The sequence below is a fragment of the Cydia fagiglandana genome, chromosome 2, assembly GCF_963556715.1.
Source record: "Cydia fagiglandana chromosome 2, ilCydFagi1.1, whole genome shotgun sequence".
Lineage (NCBI taxonomy): Eukaryota > Metazoa > Arthropoda > Insecta > Lepidoptera > Tortricidae > Cydia > Cydia fagiglandana.
In genome coordinates, this window is record NC_085933.1 from 11,935,777 (window position 1) to 11,945,522 (window position 9,746).

The 9,746-nt window shown below is 36.0% G+C and overlaps 1 long non-coding RNA gene across 1 annotated transcript; it reads right to left on the minus strand.

Annotated features, from left to right (window-relative positions):
* Positions 1 to 385: 385 nt before the first annotated feature.
* Positions 386 to 6,031, minus strand: LOC134679620 (uncharacterized). Its single transcript, XR_010100362.1, has 3 exons — positions 5,934 to 6,031; positions 2,241 to 2,353; positions 386 to 888 (listed from the first exon to the last, which is right to left on the minus strand). It is a non-coding gene; the product is annotated as an uncharacterized LOC134679620 (long non-coding RNA).
* Positions 6,032 to 9,746: the final 3,715 nt, after the last annotated feature.

A 9,746-nucleotide genomic window follows, 5' to 3' on the forward strand; every position in this document is an offset into this window, starting at 1 on the left:
ACCGAAGAAAATGTCACAACAAAACTTTCAATTAACAACTTGGAACTGTCATACCTACTTTGAGCAATACGCGTCGGACTGTCTTGTAATTATAAGGGTCTAATATATCGGTTGTACACACTCGTCGACAGCCCCGAGATTGGCAAAAGGCGAGTGTGCACTTACATACAGCTCCTTTCTCATCTTCTCGTCTCGTGGCGTCCTTCCCCGGCTGAGGTCGGCATTATGCCGAGACTCGGCGAGAGGCTCTCGACGAGTGTGTACGGCTTAGTAATTTTTAATGAAATACTTTTTTGAAATAAAAGCGAAAATATTATGTAATTTACTTATAAATATTTATTTAACAAAGTATACAAAAATAACTTATATTTATAACTTACACGAGAAAAGGTAGATAAAACATTCGTTTTAGCCAGTTGACGATGGAAAAGAAAAATGCCTGGGAGGCTAAAGTATTGGGTTTCATGAAATACATCATCCCGCTAATAGAGGCACAGACGAAAAGACGAGGAGTCTTAGAACTGCGTTATTTTACCCCTCTCTGCTTATTGTTATTTATTTTCCCAGGCTATATAAATAGGATAAGTATACAAAATATAGACGCAACTGTGGACTTATATACATGTAACTATAACTTAGACTTGCTGGGTTATAAAAATACATCTATAGTCACAGAAGTTTAAATCAGTAAAAAGAGTCAGTTGGTGAGCTTTTGTCTTTAAAAGTTTCGACTGACTCTCTATGCTACTCAGAGAGAGATGATCATGGTTAGTACGAAAATATAAATTATTCAAGTTAGACACTATGTGAACGAAGCTCCGATGGCTGAATATTTGTATTCACCAGCGCTTTTGACGAGTTCGTTTGTGGATCTACCAGAACCGGTAGCTGTAAAAGAAAATAAAACATGTGAGTTAAAATTGATCAAACGGCAATAAGTCAAAAACTTTTCATTACTGTTTTACATTCAGTTAGCATTTTTAAATGGTAATACCTAATAAAAATCAACAATACAATAACAATAGGCTGTTCGCCTATTTCCCAGCTGATCTGACACAGATGGCTACAGTTTTTACAATACAAATATACTAAGTTTAGTGGAGCAATTAACTAACCACGGGCCTTATTAATTGACGTACTTATCTTAAACTTCGAATCGAGTTACTGAAAGTATATATAAATTTGAAATCACAATAGATAGAGCTGCACATAATGACTACTCCTTAATTGCCTAACTTCGCTTATTCATAAAATTTTAATTATTAAAATCATTAAATTGATGTCTAAATTATTACTGGCCAACTGGCTAGAGTAGTTTTCCAGCACCGAAAGCGCAACATGCGAATTTAGAACTTCTATACCATCATTATAAGTTAACTGCAACCACAGCCAATTCCTGAAACAGTGCCCGATGCATGTTTGAATTACTGGTAGAACAAATTCCGGATTCGCTTCGATGTTTTGCTCGTAAGTAAATAAAGTAGCTTTAGGAGCCATTCGTTTCGATTTACAATTTCCTCAGATGGTAAGTAAAACAACATTTTAGTTATTTTAGGTAGGTGCCTAGTGCGAAGGGTTTGATTAATGAAGTGGTGTCAATTTTGGTCAGTAATGTATTAATATAGTGAGTTTTTATATGCTATAGGTACATAATATCCAATTTTAACCTGTGTTAAATAAACTTGTTTTTTTTTTCTAAATATGAAATAACCAATTTAGTTTTTTAAATTCATATTTATGTTATTTAATTCAGTTAGCGAGAATTCAGGATTTTGAATTTGGCTTTTTATCAGTTTTACTATTTTTTGATTTATTACAAATCGCAAGTTCATAGTTCGAGGCTAACTACTAGTTTAACAATAATATGGGATATCTATGTCATTTTAATCCGTTTTGTGTCTCTTCCTTTTCCTACATTTTTTTTTCCCTTAAGTATGTGACGTGAAATGTTACAAATCAATAGTATCAATACCTGTCAATACTGTTGATGTAATAAGGTTGTGTATTAAGATAAAAAAAACCATCGTCTCGAGTAGGACCGAACTTGCAACCGGCCTTCACTTTTGGAGCAGTTCTGCCCTCCTAAGCTAAAAGGCCATATTTTCATTTTCATTGAAAACTTAATGCAAATACCGCTTTTTAGCTTAGGAGGGCAGAGTTTCTCTAGCTAACTGAGTTCATTGAGTTTAATATCAAACCAATTACATACATCTAAGTTTTCTTGGTAATTTAATACTTACAGTCATTCTGGAAGATTACGCCAGCCAACCATAGAATGAGCAGTATAAGGAGAACAGTAGTCAGGATAGAAACAATTAAGCTGATGATCTTGCAGAGCAGGTTACACACACAACTGAAAACAAAACAGTTAGTTAATTTTTAACATAACAATTCATGAATGAATTTTTAAACCTATTAAAGGACAAAACATACAAATAACATACAACTTTCAAATCCTAGGTACTTCGCTAACATGCTCGCAATTTACAAATTTCGATGTTCGCGATAGGCTCTCTAAACGTGCTCATAGGCAGTCTCATACTTTTCAATACAAAGAATATTTTTTTGCCTGAAATTTTCCTACTACGTTGTATTGTAGTGGGCAGGGACGTTTACTTGCATAGGTACAAGCTTGGAGGATATAACCAACGGAGACGCCATATCTAAAATTTTCGGTACAAAATAGTCTGCCGTTTTTTGCGGGGGAGGGGCACATCAAATGTATAGGTACGTCATGTCAGATAAACGTCAGTCCATACATATGGTTGACATGAGGTTGACCATTGGCCGCCTATTTTCGACAGAGGGGAACGCCTGTTAATGGCGGCTCCATTGTTAATTACTCCGAGGGTACAAGGCATAAGTCATGCTTATTCTTACTCCTAATCTCGTGTCATACACAATGTTACGTTAGTCATAGGAAATGACAGTTTTGTTATCTAATGGCATCGTATCTTATCGGAACCAAAATATTTGTTTTATCTTTATTGTTTCCTAAGTACCTATGTACCTAAAGTCCAAAATAAATTCGCGTACTTACTTACGCTTCGATGTAAAATGTGAAATGCTAGCTTTCGAATATAAATATTAAGGTAGATATATATGTTTATACGAAACGGTATTTTGTTATCTCTCATATTATTCAAGTTTTTAAATGGTAATCTGCTAATCTACTTATTCAATATTTTATCTAAATAGTACCTGTTGAATAAATATTTTTTATGATGTTGCTAAGGTCATTTGTCTGTGGCTACAATCTTATCTTAGGTAAATTAAGACAACTAAAACAAGGAAATAAAAACTTTTTGCAAAAAAAAGAAAACCGACTTCAAAAAGGATGAAATAAAATATTATCCTTTTTAAGTCTATGCGTTACCAACTGATATGTTTGAAGTCGGTGCCAAGCCAACTTTTAAAGCATACCATGATTTTGGTGCGATTCGATAAGGATGTACGTTGGATTGCCTTACACGACGACAATGAACATACTTTCTGTAGATACAGTCGACGTTAAAAATATCTTTACACTCTTCGTCTTATTACAAAGGAGTAAGGTGCAAAAGTATAAACATATATTTGACATCGACTGTACCTAACAACACACCTCAGAACACACGATCAAACCTTCTTGGTACAGTACCATGTTTGTCGACACGCAAGCGTGGGATTGGGACTGAGTTATTTCCCGTCCGTCCCTTATTCAGAGGACTACATTTCAAAATATAAAACAATTCAAGGAATTTACGTTCTTGCCAAATTTCACCTAAAACGGTTCAGTTGTTTAGCCATGAAAAGGCGACAAAGAGGCAGACAGAATTACTTACACATTTATAATAGTTATTAGTACAGTTCTAATGGGATTTATAGTCATAAAGCTGATTATTTTTGACGGGTATTGTTACTACTTGGCTTGGCACCGACTTCAAACATATCAGTTGGTAACGCATAGACTTAAAAAGGATAATATTTTATTTCATCCTTTTTGAAGTCGGTTTTCTTTTTTTTGCAAAAAGTTTTTATTTTTCCATTTTTAGTTTTAACGCATTGTTAAGAGCGCGACGCATGAATGAAAAACAACATCATGATTAACACTAAATTCGTGTACCTACTTTAATAAATATGTAATCAGGAATTTTCTCGAGTCCGTCTGGGAAATTATAATTCCTGTCACTACACTAAATCCATCCTCCGCCCCACCACTGGCCCAATCCCTCAACCCCCCGCTCACTCTACCTCACAACGCATCAACCCCTGATCCATGAACCCCTCGAACCAGCAGCCCTTCAACCGCCATTCCCCGACCCCTTAACTCCTAACCCTAAACCCCGATCAGTAGCCTTACCAGCTTACCAAGAGTTTGACATTGATTTATTCGCTAGCGTGTGTAACTTACTTTCTTTGCATCTCGCTCGTACTGGCATATTAGTGCGAGCGAGATGCATAGAAAGTAAGTTAGGAAGACGTTAGCGTCGCTAACTTAGCGAATATGTCAATGTCAAACTCGTGGTAAGGCTACACTTGCACTACATCAAATTGGCGGTTTTCGGAAGCAAATGCTCGAGTTACTTTAGAAAACACCGAAATCACTTTACACGTGCTTTTAAAAACTGAGGAGTTCCCTCAATTCCTCATGGATTCCATCATCAGACCAGAACCAAAAATTATACGGAAACACCTTGGAGGTAACTCCTTCCAAACAAAAAAAGAATTACTCAAATCGGATCACAGGTGCCGGAGTAATCGCTGAACACTACATTTAAAAAATCATCATCAGTATCATCAAAACAATCATCATCATCAGGTCCACTTCATCAAAGTGGTGATTTTCGGGAGAAAATGCTCGAGTTGCTTAAGAAAACACCCAAATCACCATACATGTGCCTTTAAAAATTGAGGAGTTCCCTCAATTCCTCATGGATCCCATCATCAGAACAGAACCAAATTAAAATGGGACCAACTCGGAGGTAGCTCCTTTCAAACAAAAAAAGAATTACTCAAATCGGACTACGGATGTCGGAGTAATCGGTGAACGTACATAGAAAAAAAAAAAAAAAAAAATAGCCACAACCGAATACAGAACCTCCTCCTTCTATGAAATGGAAGTCGGTTAAAAATACGTACAGGGTCATTTTTGGACCGTTAGCCATTTTTTGGCCGTTTCATACATTTTAGTGGAGTGGATGTCGACATGTTCAATGGGAAAGCCAAATTCTTTTTGGGATTTCGGGGTTGGTCCTATAGAAAACGTTGTTCAGTATGGCCTACCTAATCACCTTGCACAAATATGGCTAACGACCCAAAAATGACCCTATATATGAAGAGAGTACGTTAACCAATAACACAATCTTATCTTTACCTAATAATGGGCAAAAAGCATTTTCAAAAACATAAGTATTGCACGTTACATTATTGATACACGATTCAATATAGAATTATAGGTACCTATCGTTATTTTAGTCATATGCCTTATATAGGAAACGGTTGAAGGATAGTTAAGAGCTGGAGAGCGCTACCAATTAGTACCTATGTTGTTGTTGGGCATGGTATTGGAACCCCAAAAATGTCGGGAGCCAGCGGCTCAGGTCATCTACTTCAGCGGAATGACGTCATTAAAATAACACACGCCTCGTTGCGAATACTGCATACTGCATCCGAACTATACATACATAATACAGTGCACATGTACATATATTTTTCATTTTGTGTAGGTATGACAAATATCTTCTATTTCAGTTTATAATTTATATATAGTGTAATGTGACTACATACTTAAAAATATTTCATAAAATAAATGATTTGTTCTCTAGCCGTAACACATTTCTACTATGTAACTATAGCCTACTGATACTAATGATGTTAAATAGAGTGGAATTGATAAATATAAATATATATTAAATGGACAATCATTGATAAATGGAATCGTATGCTCTTACCACATTTTGATGTATTTTAAATATATATTTTAAACGCAAACACTGTAGTCCCCACAAACTGTTTATCAATACTGAGTGGACGTATTGATCGTGCTTATGCTTAAAAATGCTAGCTCAATACTGATCAGGTGTTATCTTTCCTTATCTCCGATAGTATTAGAGGGAAACTAGTGATACGAGAATTCTGCGATTAGGCACAAATCTTACTACCGCACAGTTCAAGTCGAATAAACTGTCTACTTGTAGACAAAACCCAAAGTAGTCGTTGTCAATGGCTGTGGCGACTGTGACGAGTCGAAAGGAACATTACGATGGTTTTCAGCAGCGGATGTCGTGGCGGAAATCTGCAGGCACCGTATATCCGACCAGGCGGTCTAGTTTAAGTTGCGTTGAGTCCACGCATGTAGTCGCGCTTGTTGTATGAAGTCGCGCGCGAGAACGCAACTCATGCTAGACCGTCAGAAATAATATGTTTCACTCGGCAGTGCCACACTGGCTCTTACGAGCGCATTGCGAGCTCTCCTTCCCTTTGACACCTGCTTGAATCTGTGGGGACTCCTATTTTAAGATTCAAAGGAATAATTAACCAAGTAACATTAAAGCGTATTCAATTTATTCTGACATTACAAGAATCAATCTTTTACAATCAAAGTGACACCTAATATGAATTGTCGACTTAGCGGCCTGCTTCGCAGGCGGAGGTAAGCAACCGAAAAAGGTTCGCCACAAATCCTTTCTCAGCACTTTCAGGCACCTTTGAAGGTGCTTTGCTCTGTTTTGCAGCAGCAGCTTGAAAGAGTTGATGATACCCCTACTATCCCAATACCCCTACTGGACCAATTCCGACATTTCACGAATTCTGCATCTCTTTCGGTAATTCCCTTGAAAGTATATTGTCAGTTTTTGTTTAATATAATACATTATAGCTGCTTTTAATGAGAATAACATGCAGAAAGAGACAGCAATTTCAACATGACGTCATTCAAGTCAGTCTAGATGTAGATAAGATGGAATCGGTCACGTTTAAAAGATCTAAGAACTGCATAAGTAAGTTTGTAATCCCATATAAATATATGATATTACAAAGTTACTGTTGCAGTTCCTACAAATAGTAGGTAAAGTAAAGTAAAGGTACACTACGATGTACGATGTGAGTATGAATGTAGATATGTTTAGTTATGATATGTGTATACATAGTATGGGTATGAGTACCCGAAAAGAAGGACTGCCTACAAAAAGAGATGAGATCCCATCAAAAACATTACATGTAAAAAGGTGCAAGTCTCGCAACGCTTTTACTACAAAAAAGTTTTGAGATGTAATGTGAAACCAAGTCGGTTATTTTAATCAGTGCCAGGGGGTGTTAAAACCGTATCAATAAGATATCTTTAATTTGTAATACGTATAATGACTTGGCCATCGCACGGCTGCATAATGACAAAAGGATCATCGTCACCTATTAAAAATAATTCTAATTGAACATAACGCTAGCGCTAATTGCAGTTTGAGCATTACACATATTTACGAGTACGGTACGAGTAAAGCATTATATGCGATTGCCAAGTCATTATATGATGATTAGTGACGGATTACTGATTATTATTTAATTATTAGATTTAATGAATGGGCAATACGAAAAACTGTTGCTACTGTACAAGAATCAGAAACGGAAAAAAAGAAAAGAAAGATTTGTAATAATAAAAAAACCACTCCTAAAAAGAAAAAAATGTGTTAAATAAGAAAATCTAATAAAATAAATCAATATGCCCACGTTTCTACAAAAAGAAGTGAAATCCCACCAAAAACATTCTGTAAAAAACTAGCCAAGTCTCGATGGAGCTGCTTGTTTATCTCTAAAAAGTAATGAAATCTAGACAAAGTCGTGCCAAGTCTAAGGTTCCTTACTGCGATTTCTTTATTATTATAGTTAATGTTGTGTGACTTGGCCGTTGAAGGGTACACAAGGGTACAAAACCAGGTGCTCCATGACACCATTGCAACAATCTGCCATTGCACCAAAAAGAAGTGTTTGTTTCAGGCTCGCCCATACATAAGTATTATTGAAATACGCAGCTTTATTAAGCCTACAATTGACTGGTTATTGAATCAACGTTTTCCAAGTGGCAATTTTCCATCGTCAATGGGTAGCGGTTCTGGCGACAGATTGGTGCAATGGTGTCATGGAGCACCTGGTTTTGAACCCTTGTGTACCCGTCAACGGCCAAGTCACACAACATTCAAGGTTTTGCCCACGATGGGTCTTGTAATAATAATGTACGTTATTTAACTTATTGTTCAATAAATTAAAAAAAAAATAATAATAATAATAATAAAGAAATCGCAGTAAGGAACCTTAAACTTGGCACGACTTTGTCTAGATTTCATTACTTTTTAGAGATAAACAAGCAGCTCCATCGAGACTTGGCTAGTTTTTTACAGAATGTTTTTGGTGGGATATTATTTAATTTCTCGTGCTACTTAATGAAGTTGTATAACCTAAAGACCTCATGAGCACGGTTCGCTTATCACTAGGCCCTGTGCTCTACTCGCAGCTAAAATTTTAATCTTTTGAAAGTAATCGACATAAGAAGAAATTAAAAAGCATTAGAATGTCTACTGTGAATGAGTTGGATAAGTATTGTTATAAAAAGTTTTGTGTATTTTTTTTTAACTTTTTCCATTAAAGCGGATTCCCGGGAGCGAGGCGGCGCCGCTCGCGTGAGAATGAGCAATTTCCTCCGACCGCCACGATTTCGATCTGACTTCCTGTCTGGCCAGCGATTTTAAAATTTATAGAAGCGCTTTACATGAAATTGAAAACAAGAACAAGACAGATTGTGAGAGCGAAGCTCAGGAATGCTGCGCTGTAAAAAATAGGGACGAAAACACTACGTCTTGACTCTCGATTTGAATTTTTATAATTTTATAGGTAATACTTGTATCTACATTATTACAATTGGAAGCAATACGTTTTTCCATTCAGATTTAGTTAAGTATACTCATTAACAAACGATCAACCAACAATAGATTTTACTTATTGCATGGTTAATTAGTAGTTAGGAAGGCAACAAAATGTAGGTACAGGGATTTCTTTTCACTCACATCAGGTGTATCGAAAACATTCTAAAGTCTATATAAATCAGGTGTGATTGCAAATCGGCGCAGTCCATTGCCCGAACAATGCCATCGGAATAACGAACTCAATTGTGCTTCGCCTCACCGAGGTTCAAATGAATTTTCTTTAAATAATAATAATGAATGAACATTATTTTTACTTTGACCTTAACAAATAATTCTAGCTCTTAATTAAATCATGACAATTCGCAAATACATGTAAATTCGTATTTTGCATAGTTTCATTTTATGTAAAAACGGCCACAAGAATGTACTTAAATATAGGTAGAGTTAGACCAAGAAAAGTCTGCAGAGATTTTGATAGCCCACGCAGTGCAAATGTTATTTATTCTTCATTATTTCATAGAAGTTTGACGTTTAAAATATCATTTGCACTGGGTGGGATATCAAAATTTCAGCAGACTTTTCTTGGTCTAACTCTACTTACCTAAATTAAGTTTTGGTTGTATTGTGAGGCGCCTGTCTTTAAACAGTTTACCATCAAAGTGACAAATTTGGACTAAAATGAAAATCTATATTAATTCTTCAATTTAGGCATATTATAATGCACTAAGGTTGTAGGATGCGGTCGCCACTCGCCATTACTAGGCGGACCACAATCTTGAAGTCCTAGAACTTAGAAATATGTATGTAGGTATCTGCATTGCATTACAAACTAAATAAATGCAATCTGCAGGT